The sequence below is a fragment of the Coptis chinensis genome, chromosome 4 (genome assembly GCF_015680905.1).
Source record: "Coptis chinensis isolate HL-2020 chromosome 4, ASM1568090v1, whole genome shotgun sequence".
NCBI lineage: Eukaryota > Viridiplantae > Streptophyta > Magnoliopsida > Ranunculales > Ranunculaceae > Coptis > Coptis chinensis.
Genome location: NC_141459.1, coordinates 8594213 through 8608583, shown reverse-complemented (window position 1 = coordinate 8608583; position 14371 = coordinate 8594213). Strand labels below are relative to the sequence as shown.

General features: G+C 34.1%; 2 long non-coding RNA genes across 2 annotated transcripts; both read right to left on the bottom strand.

The window, feature by feature from the left end:
- Positions 1–5003: 5003 nt before the first annotated feature.
- LOC147501674 (uncharacterized) lies at positions 5004–6797 on the bottom strand. Its single transcript, XR_015219851.1, has 2 exons — positions 6684–6797; positions 5004–5205 (listed from the first exon to the last, which is right to left on the bottom strand). It is a non-coding gene; the product is annotated as an uncharacterized LOC147501674 (long non-coding RNA).
- A 3793-nt stretch (positions 6798–10590) lies between these two features.
- LOC147501673 (uncharacterized) lies at positions 10591–11923 on the bottom strand. Its single transcript, XR_015219850.1, has 3 exons — positions 11409–11923; positions 11268–11334; positions 10591–10660 (listed from the first exon to the last, which is right to left on the bottom strand). It is a non-coding gene; the product is annotated as an uncharacterized LOC147501673 (long non-coding RNA).
- Between the last annotated feature and the right edge of the window lie 2448 nt (positions 11924–14371).

Sequence of the window (14371 nt, the reverse complement as noted above, 5' to 3'; positions counted from 1 at the left end):
ATCTCGATCGAGACTCATCTTGTTATGCTAAGAGACCGATTAGAGTGATGGATACATACTGAAGGTTCCGATAATGATCATATAGATATTGAAGGTTCAAATAATGTTCCAAAGACTTTGTAGTGATCTATATTTACTTGTTTGTTGGAATAGGTTGCCAAGACGGTGGATCTCGTGAAAGGCCAAAGGGGAAGGTAACGTGAGAGCCTGGTCGGTCAAAGGTGGAAATACGATTATTGCTTTTGTGGAAGATCCCGATGGTTATAAGTTTGAGCTTTTGGAAAGAGGGCCAACACCCGAGCCTTTGTGCCGCTTGATGCTTTCGTGTGGGGGATCTCGATGCGTGCAATACAGATTCTATGAGAAGGTAAGGGTCCATGCGCATTTAAGCATAAAGTCATTCCTTTCGATGTAATTTGCATATGTATTTGCAAATCTTTTTTGCCCCGCATTTATGTATACCAATGTCTGAAATTTTGTTTTTCGTTGTTTGAAATAACATGCTTTTGGCATGGAACTTCTCCGCAAAACGTGATAACCCCGAAAGTACAAGGTAATTAGACTCTTGCCTATAAACAGACTCCACCTAGTTCTCGTTTCTATTTGTAAACATTCATGCAATAGCATACATTAGTCGGCGGCACACATAATAGTACATTCATGAGGACTCGAAAGCAAAGCAACACATAATTCCAACCGAAAACATTAGTATGAACCGCTCGGAAAGAGCCTTTACTAGCTACACTAGTAACATCGGTCGGCCACAAAGATAAAGGGATAGTTTGCCCTTTGAACCTCGCTCTTCCCTTGTCTAATGAAAAACATTGATGCGGACACGATCGTCGGGGAGACTATTGAGAGGATCCGTGATTCATTTCCAAATGAAAGAGGCTGTGAGACTTGGGCGTAATCTAAACACATGATGTATTTTCTCTCGCTTCTTAACCACAGCCTCGATTTCTCAAGTTTACTTAATATTAAATCTGAGTTCCGCGGACACCGGATGAAAATAATTAGACCGGACTTTGGATCATCCACACCACGCTGAACTAGAGGAAAAAATGACTCAATTGGAATTGCCGCATTACTTTTCATTGGCGATAGAAAGACCGATCGAGCGGGATCCTTGAACATGGCATATCAACCTAATGAATGGATGCCGCTTTTTGGTCGTGGTGGTATTATCGATCATCCGGCTTTCTTTCATCTTGGAAGTTCTTCCTCCTTGTGTATGTCATATCCATGCACTTGGTAGAGGGCGATAGCTCTTTGGTTTCCTATGCATTTAACCGACAGTTCGGTCTATGAACAAGCTATCCACGTAATTGCTTTTGAAAGTGGGTTTTGTGTTTGGGTGGTGATAGGTGCGAGTAGTGGCCCGTGGGAATTTTATTTTGTCGCTTGATAAGTTAAATTGCTTTTCCGTAAGAACAATACAACTGAATCATTGGGTAGAGAGAGTCCTTCATTAGCTAACTACTTGATTCCGAAGTTTGGTAAAAAACGATTACGTTCCATTTGTTTAGGTGTTTGTTTAATGGTGTTGGTTTTCTCACTTTTTCGTCATTATTTTTATAGTGTTAACTTTGTTTAGTATATTATATTTGCACTTTTTCAGATCGACGCTTTGGCTCATTTCTTTTCAAGATACAATCGCTATGATGGGGTATGGTCCTCAAGATAAAATGTGGTTTTGGAATTGACATACAACTATGGTGTCACAGAGTACGACAAAGGAAATGCTTATGCTAGAGTGCATACTTCTTTCCTCTCCTACTAAAAAAGAAGTGTAAAGAAAATTGAAATATTGAGCGGTGTGAACTTAAATCTGCAGTCTCTCAATACTGATCCGTTAGTTGCCTCCCCGATTTCGTTTCTACCTAATAAGTTTTCCACGATTCTATATCTCCCCGGGTCGGGTGTTGTCTAAACTTATTTAATTGGTCGATGGGTATCTCTAAGGTGATTTTCTTTGCTTCTTTTACCCAGATTGCAATAGGCACGGACGATGTTTATAAGACTGCAGCCGCTATTAAGCTTTATGGTGGGGGAAGATCATGGGAACTGGTCCCTTGCCCGGCATCAACACAAAGATTACCGCTTGCTTGGATCCCCGATGGTTGGAAATCGGTATGTCTACTAGACCTTTTGCTTCATGCCTAGCAGTTTAAAGTTTGTTATGTTCAAGAGATTTCTTGTCATTATAATAAATCTGCTAAACCTTTGGATGGGGATTAAGAAAGAGGCATCCGTTACATTCGATAAATGCCACATTAGTTATGCATGCGGGGACCAAAACTTTTAGAGAGAATCTTTTTCACTTACTAGTAGCCGCACCATTTGAAAGTTGGAGGCTTGTGTGCAAGATTCATTAAATTATACCATCCTCGATATAAACTTGAGTAGAGAAACATTCAAACATAAAAGCAAACAAACTTTCTTAATTTGCTTCTTGTAGCTTGAATTTCAGAGATTGGACCGTTGGAGGCTTGTGTAAACTAGAGCATCCTCCATATGATTGAAAGTTTGAAACCAAGTGCAGAAACTTATACAAACTCTACTAATCCTCGAACCTCCTTTGCTTTTATCCCCACCCTTGTTTTTGTCTTTTATCCCCATCCATAGATAATCTTATCCCTTCATTTTTTCATGTTAATATTTCATGATACTATTCTTATTATTGTTTTTCTTTTTTCGACTTTGATTTTTTGCAGGTTAATAAGTTTGATGATGAATGAAAGTCGAACCATGCAAACCGATCTTGTTAATACATATTATGTGGATATTTTTTATTAAATGTATGTAAATTTTGGAGATGATTGAATGTAATGGATTATGTTTTGTGAATGGATCATGAATTGGCTAGTTTGTTACATTGATAATGTTAAGTTGCTCGTAGTGGAGTTGGATTGTATAAATGGTAAATTATTTATGCAATTTTAGGTGGTATAAAATAAATATTATAAAATTTTTTTTTTTCCAGAAAATGTATCTTTTTATGACGGCTTAGCCAAAACCAACACAAACTAAACATGTTTCTTGACAGTTTTTACAAAAAATTATGACGGTTGTACCAAACTTAATGACGGTTTCCATGTAGCATCCAAGATTTTTTTTCTCCTATTATGACGGTTTTAGCTCTATTTTTAACATAAAATATATTAAGTACATAACGGTTTTGGCAAAACCGTCATAGGTTTAATGACGGTTTTTGTAAACTTTTATGACGGGCTCTATAATGACAGTTGTGTTTTTAACAAACAAACGTCATGAAACTTGTTTCATGACAGTTTTTAGCCGTCATTACAAGTCTTTTTTTTAGTAGTGCATGCTCATATGCATGATTGTACACGTGTCGATGTTTGGTGAACTTGCATACTAGAGCTAATACATAATGGAAAGGCATGTTTGTGGTTATATCATTTTAGGTTGTTAGTATTGTTTTATTGAATAGGGGCTAAATTTTTGTTTAAGAGTCGAAGGATAAAATTTTAGTATGTATATATGCTCTTCAACTATAGCTTTTGGTTTCAATCCACATGTTGCTTCTTTTTCCATACATGCTAATTTTTTTCCCAAACTATGATTTATCAGCAGCTAAACTACTTGCCCATGCGGCAATGCACTTGCTACTGCAGCTATCAGACCCAGTTCTCATTTATAGAAAGATATATGAATTGTTTTTATCAGGCATTGATTTATTAATGATATGGTTTGCTCTTAGTTATACTAATATAAAGAATAGGCCTTTTCTCACTTCATTTGGAGATTCAAAGCGGGATGAATTGGAATGATACTTAAGTGTCTCGCGCCCATGCATTTGAGTGAGGACTATGTAGCAAGTGTTTGGCTAATGATGTGCGAGTATAAATTTTAGGTACATAAGTATGATGTACCAATGCTCACATACAATAAAGTTGTTAAACATGAAAGTGTAGGAAGCTTATTCCAAAAATATACTTATTGTTAAGTAAACAAGAAAATCAAATTGATATAACAAATATATCATGAACAAACATTTAATTCAACTAATTAACTTAATTTACCAATTATTAAATCCGAGCCTAGTGAAAATTCACTATGTCCTTAAGACAGATTTCCCCTCATGATGCTTGAAGGTTGATGGGAAACTGTCTCCCAAGATAGAACGGATTTCCTTCTATAGAAAGCTAGCTAGCACTTCAATTCTATAGACTCAGCGAACACAACATAGTATTTGACTAAGAACAGAGGGAGAAGAGAAAGATCAGAACTCTGTGTGATCTGGTGTATTTTTCTCCAAATTCATCCAATATTTATAGGTGAGTGGTGCCTCTTCGAAACAACACAGTGACTCTTGGGAAAAAGTAAGCAACTCTTTGAAAAGTCACATGTTTCGAAAGGACACACCATTTCGGCATAAAACACTGTTTTGAACCAGTGCCTATTTCGAAAGGTCACACCTTTTCGGCATAATGCACTATTTCGAACCAGTGCACATTTCGAAATGTCACACATTTTTCGCATAATGTAATCTTGTTTTGAACCAAAAGGCACCATTTTGAAAAGATTTTTCTCACTTTACATACTGTTTCAAGATAAACCTATTTTATCTCAATGTGGGATAATTTGGGAGACAAATTACTTATTCATATCTCAATGGATTTGTACAAATTCACTACACTAGAATTTGTGATTTGCGACGGTCAAAGTCTGTCGTTTTTTCTGATTTGCGACGGTTTTTAGTGTCCCAGCTTCCGTCGTTAATCGCCCTGTCGTTAATATTTGCGACGGGTAAAGACCGTCGTAACTGGAATTAGAAAACGACCAACATGCCCGTCGCAAGGTCGTCGTAAGAAAAAGGACAGACAAAACCGTCGTTTTTCAGAGAAAATATTTTAAAAAAAAATGCGCAGGCCAAATGACCTACGACTGCTACTGTAGCTAATTTCTGTAGCTAATTCAAAAGAGATCCCCCACCCTTACTTCACAATACTTCACATACAGACTAGGCAATTGTCGCATACCAAATTTAAAAAACATATTATAACTCCATAGTATAAATAACATTACTCATTAAGTGGCTCATTCAATCAACAATTTAAATAAATTAATTAAAAAAAAAATCAAAAAGCTGCTAACTAAGCTTCATAACAAACTATACTTTTTAGCTTTCCATCACTTGCACCATATTCTCAATAATCCCTTCTGTAGCATATAAGGAACCTGCAACGAAAAAAGTTCTTTTAACAAGATATAATTTGATTCTAGGATCTAAAGATACGATATATTTAATAAACAAAAATTGTTATCGAAGGGCAATTTGAAGCCACGATATATTTAATAAACTGCATGAGTTCATCACATTTGAAGCCACGAAAAGCTAGAGTATAATTATCCTTAAGACAATTCTAAGCATGAAGTAAAACAGTCTTCTTCCGCTCAATACCACACACATAGTCGTACATTAACCTTTAACATGCATCATAAAAAAAAAAAAAAAACTAGCTCCTTGATAAATCTAAACGTGGTAAAATGTATAATATGCGAGATATAAAAAAAGATGACTTTGATCGGTTAGAACAATTAGTCCATTTACACCGAGTGGTCGTGTAGGTACATGACTGAAAATACATGACTTATTAGATTGTTTGGTGTGTAAGTCAACCAAGTATTGGAAAACCATATATAAAGAATTAATGTGTTATCATTTTCCAGATTAATGAAGAATATGACATGCTACTTTAGTAACCCAATATGTATAAATTATGAGGAGAAGATGCTCAAGGTAATTCTATAAAAATTAAGGACCTATCATATATCTTCCTAGATATAGTGTAAACTGAACTATAATTGAATGCCAAATTAAATGAATAACTTTTTGTTTGTCTTCCATATTAATTTCCCTAATTATTGTTTACTCATAATCTAGATAACGGTTTTTAAACATCAAGATAGTAACGTTCAAACAAGTCTCATTTCACAAAAAACTAAAATCAAACAGTCATATTATAATGTCCGATAACCAATTCCTTACCTAAATTGGTATTTCATACTAGCGCATCAATCTATGTCATAATGTAAATTAATGGAAGCAATTATATATAGTTTACAAAACCGTTTATGAGCCAAGGGATAAGACCTTAACATTCTTTTGGGGAGTTCAAGTCACAAATTGTGTAAAGGTACCTTGACATCGATTCATCAAATGGTAATACTTCAAGACAGCGTGGCAAGTGGGTAGTGTCCCCCCCAACTAGCTTGGCCATAGCCCACAGCCACAATTCATGAAGGCTTAACAGTAAAGGAAGTCATTCAAAACTGAAACAAAACTACCATCGTTGGGATAAATATACCAATGATATTCATTACCTTTAATGACTAACTAAAAAGAAACCTTCACTTGTAGTTTGCAAGTAAGAGATGTCTAAAAGGATAACTAAAAGCAAAACAAAAAAGACTCAAAAGTCGTTAATAGCTGGAAACTGGAATAATACACAAACTAAAAATTTCTATCTTTGGTAGTGTGATCAATAAAACAGTTTCTCATCCATATGTACTTTTCTATATGCATCTCTAACGTCTAACCCTTCCCCGCAAGTAAACCCAGTTCAATGCACCAACAATCACTATTAACCTTTTTTCTTTATATCTAATCACATTTAGTTTCTCTATTATAGTGAATCAATGGTCAAAGATTTTACCTTAGGATCTCTCCTCCAAGCTTGGTAGGCCATATCGCCATAGCGGTGTAGAACGATCCATCATATGTATCCATGCCGGACCTCCATCTTTCACCTCCACAAGTTGGCATAACTATAATCAAATCAATAACGATTTCACTTCAATTTACGCTAGACACCACTTAGTAGTATAAACTATTAAACATTTCTACCGAATTCAATAACAACCAAAGTGAAACCGAGATATGAGAGTAAGTCAACTACCTTCAATGAATTCAAGCTTGGTTTAGAGTTAGAACTCAATGAAAATGGCTTAAATTGAACCAAACAACAACGAAGAATCTTTTGAAACTGAAAAACCTAGTTTATCTCTTCAGTAAACACACCTATTATAGGCCTCCAAACCCATCCAATAACAATCCCAATTAATAATGCAATCCACAAAGGACCTCGTGATATGATACCAACAGTTCAATACTTTTCCAAATTGTTTGGTTTTCATCAAATTCAACCAACGTTGATACCAAAACCATTATAAACCATACAATCAATACAAAAATAATAAAACTAATACCTCTAGACAAGAAAAATCACATAAACACTTACCAACACGGAGCCCAATAGCCTTATCTTTGCGTCATCTCATCTCATCCCATATCATTCTGTCATACAATATTGTTTTGAGTTGCATATAAAGGTAATCAACATAATCGGCGTGAACAGAAGATAATCACTAGATCTGTCACAACAACTTTGATACTTGCTTCAAACAAAGCAAACCAAACTTAAGAATGTCGCGGAACTGACTTCTCGATCCATATACCTAACCATAACACTCGGAATTCCAACCATGCACGCTAATATTCAAAACTTACCGAGACTTGCTAGCATTCCAATAAGTTTTTGCAACTCTAGAAAATATTCCATTATACAACACTATATGTATATTTTTTAATAACATATGAGAAGGTATGTAGAGACAGTGTGTGACCTGTTTCCATTCTCTTTATATTAACCATCAAATTATTAATTAACAAGAATTATATTACTATTTGACTACTTACTTAATTGTCAACATGCCTATCACCAACAATGCAGAAATTCTGCCTGGCAGATGAATCTTTCAAGGTTTGGAGTATAAGAAATTAAGAGGATGATGAGTGATTGCTTTAAGGATCTAAAAATCTTAGCCGGTAGGCATATTTATGTCAAAACCCGTTGTGTATACCTAACCGGCTAGCAACCAATTTTTACTCAATAAAGGAATGTAGTTCGTAAGAGATAAACCGACAATACAAATTGATATTGCTAAATAAGTACATGCATTACTAAATGCTACCTGCATGCCTGTGATTGCGTGTTCTAGAACGTGAGGATAGTTAAATTTTTCCAAATGATAATAATGATAGTAATAAAACACCAACATTAAGTATACTTGGGACTTAAGACCCTTTCTAATTTGATGTATTTGCAGAAAATTACTAAAACATAACAGATTTAACCCCCTCCCTTTTTTTAAAGTGGCTAACCACTTTATGAAGCTATAAAACAATATTATAAAAGAAACAGGAAATATGAGGCAGAGGCTTCCGCCCCCTTTAAGGTCTTTCATATTGCCCTAAAAATGGATCGCCCCCTTCCTACCCCTTTCTCCACTAGTTCTTTGGATCGACACAAGTTTTTCTTCCTTTGGATACTAAATTAGAAGTAGTACAACCAAAGTATTGAACACACATAGCTCAAGGCAATCTAGCTGAATAAAGATATCTTGGAAGAGAGAAAGTCAACCAATATAGCAAATGTTGAAGCTCAATGAGACCGAAGTCAAGAGGAATAGATTACAAGACATTACTTGAGAAGTGCTTTGTCTAATACCATATGAAACCCGGTGTGTGTGTAGTGACGTTAGTTTACAAAGATCCTCCGGATAATGAACAATGAATGTGTGAACCATAATATGGAGTGTTAATACCAGTTGGACGCTAAAACTTAAATGTTTAAAGTTCACCATGAACTTTTGGTTTGGACCATTTCCTATGTTAGATTTTTCAATGTTGGGAAAAATCTATGATACAAAAAATCTGGGGACGCTTTATGAGTTCTCCATGACTAGGACCCACCAATTTTACATCAAATAACATGTATGACATAATACGGCACCGGATCTGAAGTATCCGGGCATAATAGGTAGACATAGCGGAGATGTTCCATCATTATAGGTAAACAAGTCTGAAATCTTGAACACAACAATCAAACTTAAAAAGAGCAGTTGTTAACTTGTTTTAACTAAGAATCCTAAGAATGTACCTTCAAAAGCTTGCCGCTTTAATTTGCGGTGATTGAAGAAGAAAGTCTTTATCATCCACCCTAATTATAAAAAAAAAAAAAAAGGCAACATTAGTAACATGTAAGCATGTCACATGCCAAACACAAAATTTTCAAACTCAAAGCAGACTTAGAGAGAACATTTGACAATCACATACCACTCTTTTATTTTATATGCTCTTTGTAGATGCTCTTTTTCACACGTTTTAGAACTTCTCCAATGTGTTGGAAGCATCTTCTAAGTTCAGAACCTGCACTGGGTCACAAGCTAAACAGATTAGCAATATAAGAAACAAAATTGTTGATTACAAAATTTTCCTTTTGTGAAACAAAACAACATGAAAGGCAGCAATTCCGGGACAAATTACTTACAAGAACATCTCAACGATCTTTTTAACATAAATATATACTGATTGTTCCAATTTCCAACATATAACACACATGCGGACCACATGTGTACGTAAATAGGATCACTTAGGTAAGAAAATCTCATCGACTTCTTTAGCACAAAACTATATATAACTGATTGTTCCAACAGAAATATATGCACCAACCCACGTATTTCACCAAAAAAAGTAAGCCCTTTCTAACATGCATACCGACTATCTAACAACGTAAAAAGTCGAGGCACATGATGTGGGGAAATGAATGGTATAATGGATGATTCAAAGCAAAGATTATGGGGCCAAGAGGAAAGTCCACATACCGGAGAATAGCATGTGAGTTCTTTAAAACACGGGTGAGCTGGTGGACTACAACTTCATTGAGGAAGAGGGGACTGGGAGAGGGGAAGCGGGTTCCGAAATGGGTCGCCCTAGGTATTAGAGGTTGTCGGATGTTGAGGGGTTGGTGTTCGAATATCTTTTGATGATATGAGGGGTAAGTATGGGTGTATGGGACTAGGATTTTACTTTGTTGCTAATGGCCTACAAAACGTAATCTCTTTTGTTATTTCAATATAAAGTTTGCAATTGTCAATAACAATAAAACACAAATAAATAAATGCTAAAAGCAAGGAAGTTAATGAATTAAAGTATGACGGAAAAGTGAACTATGACCACGCCACTACAGATTCCTAGTTTGACATCAAATATCAAGGCTAACACACGGATCGATTGTATCAACGTATGAACCCAGATGACCATTTGTTGAGCCGACAACGTTTAGCAAGAGCAAATGTTTAATCAAAATTTCCAATCTTGCATAAATTTAACACTCCACCTAAAATGCAATCCATCAAGAAAAGGACGTAAAAGAAATTATATATATATTAATTTATTTAACAATTTCAGGACATAACTTATTTACAAACATAAACACAGCAACAAAAACAGAAAAATAAACGAAGTGTTGCATAAAGTCTTCTATCAAAATTTCGGAGGAGATAAGCTGTTAAAGTACAAATAAAATAATAAAATAAAACAAATTTTAAGAAATTTGCAACTTAACATAGACATACTAATTGATACAAAGTTGAAACAAAGTACAACGAAACTCTCATCTACTAAAGAAGTGGACTAGGGAATACTTACCACGCCCTTTAGTACAATATCTGTTTCAGAATCACTGTTTTTGGTAAACAACTCCGGTGATGATCTATCAAAAGATTCTTTTCGTGAGTGTTATATATTGCCGGACCTTAGTCTCTCCCGAATTGGAGCCACCTTGCAGACCTATGAAAGATGAAAGTTTAAATCTGTTCAATTAGGATGGGAACACATTATAATATATCATCCAACCATATAATGGAACAAATGATGCACATAAACATCCATAAAAATATGACTAAGACACTAACTACTATGTTGGACCATTTACCAAAATAAGCAGAGGGGCTCATCTAAAGCAATAGATTACAAACATCCCAAACATTCAAATTGTGAAGGTATAAAATATTTAATGGGTACGCCATCAAATAAAACAACAAAGAAGTTTAGAATGTGTGTGTGTGTGTGTGTGTGGGGGAGGGAATAGGAAATTACATTCTTTGTTCGTAAGGTGTTAATAACTGATGATTTCCCAACATTGGGATACCCAACAAACCCCACGGATATTGCTTGTTTATCACTTTTTTAACAGCCTTAAAACCCCAAAACCACTATACTTGAACAACTTTCTTTTCTCCATATATAAACTAAACCTAAGAGCCAATTTCTTAGTAACTAGTATATTCCCTTCGAACTAAAACCCCAAAACCACTAGTTTTTTTTAACATTTCTATCTCAAATTTAGAAATAGCTAATGAAAACAAAAAGATAGTAATTACTCAATACCGTCTACCTTAAAAAGGGATTCTGAGCCAAGTTCGTGGAGCTCTCTTGTACGGCAAAGCCGAAGAAGAGTTACCCTATTGTAAACACAAAAACAAAATAACAAAGAAATGAGGAAATAAGCAAAATTGAAAAAAGATATTAAAGTTACCTTTGAGAGTGCATTCACAGCACCATATCTCCTTTGAATTTGATTGCACCAACACAAAACAAAAAAGAAACGATCTTTGAGAATTTTGAGAAGAGGATTTGGTGAGAAGAAGTTGGGATGAGTTAGGGTTTAGGTTTTGAGTTAAGTGTTTGGTGAGAAAAATTTTGGGGTTTTGAAATGGTTCTTCTTCCATTCGGAATCGATCCCCATGGCTCACAAAATCAAGTGATTATTGCGCGGCTTCAAGAGAAAGGAAAGAGAGTAGGTTGAAGTGAAGCAAAAACACGGTTGCAAAGAAAATGACATTTTGGATGGCGACGAGAAATTCTTATGTTTACGACGGTGGGTTTCATGTTTTTTATGAAGACAAGTGTTTTCGTAGCAAATCTTTTAGAGAGTCTGTGATTTTGTACCTACGACGGGGGTTTGAGAAAGTGCGACGAGTGTACGAGTAGTTAGTTAAGGACGGTTAAACCAGTCTTATTGGTTCGTTCTTTATCCTCAATTCTGGTGTAGTGATTCATTTTTCTAACAATCCCCCACATGAATGAAAATTTGGCTTCTTCTATCATAAACATCGGATTTCTGTTCTTTTACAAATGAAAAGATACCGCATCAGGTCAAGTAGCATGGGAGGCCTTGAACTTGCCTTAGTGAAAGACGATCAGATTTAATTGGACGATCAGTAGACTTCTATTAATGTCCTTGAACTGTCAGCCGTTTGTATAAACCTAGGCAATCATCTTCACGCAGTATCTTTTCGAATACTGTTGGTTCTCACGTTTGTGTTCATTTTGGCCTTGAACACTTCTTGGTTTCAGATAGTGCTTTTGAGACATTTGCCTTTAAAAAAAATTGTCTCAGTTATATAAAATTTATTAATGTATTTGCAATACATATCGGACCATGCATATGCCTTCTTTAGGTATAAGTGATGGAAAGATTCATATAAAAATTGATTTAACGATGTGACCCCACCTGAAATCATATAATATGCAAATGGCACTTCAATTGAATATTTAAACCACAATTATCATTTTAATCCAACTCCAAAATCATACCTAGAACCATAAGGCTGTATCCATACATTAAGCCAATTGTACCTGAAAGTACATATTGAACAACAACCACCAAAAGTTTCGTCCCCTGGATTCAAACATATCATAAGTGTAAGAGTAGTTAACAAAACATAACAAAGCATAGCATGCTATATATAAAGTGTTACTTCAAATTAATTATATATATAATTTGTTCTTATGTTTTTTATATTAATATGTGTTTTGGTCTTTTATAGTTGTTTTTTCTACTTCAGTTCATTATATTGTTTGATCCCAAATTGTGAATTGTGATATGATAAATGTGTTTGTGTCACTGTCATATAAGTAAATGATGCTTTATTGGTTAAGAACCAGAGCATCTTACTAAAACAACATCACAAAATAAGCTTAATAAATTATAACTTATTTTTGAACATTACAACCCTAATAAATAATGTCTCCAAAATTATTTTCCAAGATCATAATAAAGCTTATAAATACTTTTGCCCTCTCCTGCTTTTATTTGCTTTTAATGTTCATATTCTCATATTATTTTAGTCTAGATAAAAACAGTGTAAAATTTATTTAATATTTGAAAAAAAAATTGTCTCAGTTATATAAAATTTATTAATGTATTTGCAATACATATCGGACCATGCATATGCCTTCTTTAGGTATAAGTGATGGAAAGATTCATATAAAAATTGATTTAATGATGTGACCCCACCTGAAATCATATAACGTGCAAATAGCACTTCAATTGAATATTTAAACCATAATTATCATTTTAATCCAACTTCAAAATCATACCTAGAACCATAAGGATGTATCCATACATTAAGCCAATTGTACCTGAAAGTACATATTGAACAACAACCACCAAAAGTTTCGTCCCCTGGATTCAAACATATCATAAGTGTAAGAGTAGTTAACAAAGCATAGCATGCTATATATAAAGTGTTACTTCAAATTAATTATATATATAATTTGTTCTTATGTTTTTTATATTAATATGTGTTTTGGTCTTTTATAGTTGTTTTTTCTACTTTAGTTCATTATATTGTTTGATCTCAAATTGTGAATTGTGATATGATAAATGTGTTTGTGTCACTGTCATATAAGTAAATGACGCTTTATTGGTTAAGAACCATAGTATCTTACTAAAACAACATCACAAAAAATAAGCTTAACAAATTATAACTTATTTTTGAACATTACAACCCTAATAAATAATGCCTCCAAAATTATTTTCCAAGATCATAATAAAGCTTATAAATACTTTTGCCCTCTCCCCGCTTTTATTTGCTTTTAATGTTCATATTCTCATATTATTTTAGTCTAGATAAAAACGGTGTAAAATTTATTTAATATTTGAAAAAAAATTGTCTCAGTTATATAAAATTTAATAATGTATTTGCAATACATATCGGACCATGCATATGCATTCTTTAGGTATAAGTGATGGAAAAATTCATATAAAAATTGATTTAATAATGTGACCCCACTTGAAATCATATAACGTGCAAATGACACTTCAATTGAATATTTAAACCACAATTATCATTTTAATCCAACTCCAAAATCATACCTAGAACCATAAGGCTGTATCCATACATTAAGTCAGTTGTACATGAAAGTACATATTGAACAACAACCACCAAAAGTTTCGTCCCCTGGATTCAAACATATCATAAGTGTAAGAGTAGTTAACAAAGCATAGCATGCTATATATAAAGTGTTACTTCAAATTAATTATATATATAATTTGTTCTTATGTTTTTTATATTAATATGTGTTTTGGTCTTTTATAGTTGTTTTTTCTACTTCAGTTCATTATATTGTTTGATCCCAAATTGTGAATTATGATATGATAAATGTGTTTGTGTCACTATCATATAAGTAAATGACGCTTTATTGGTTAAGAAC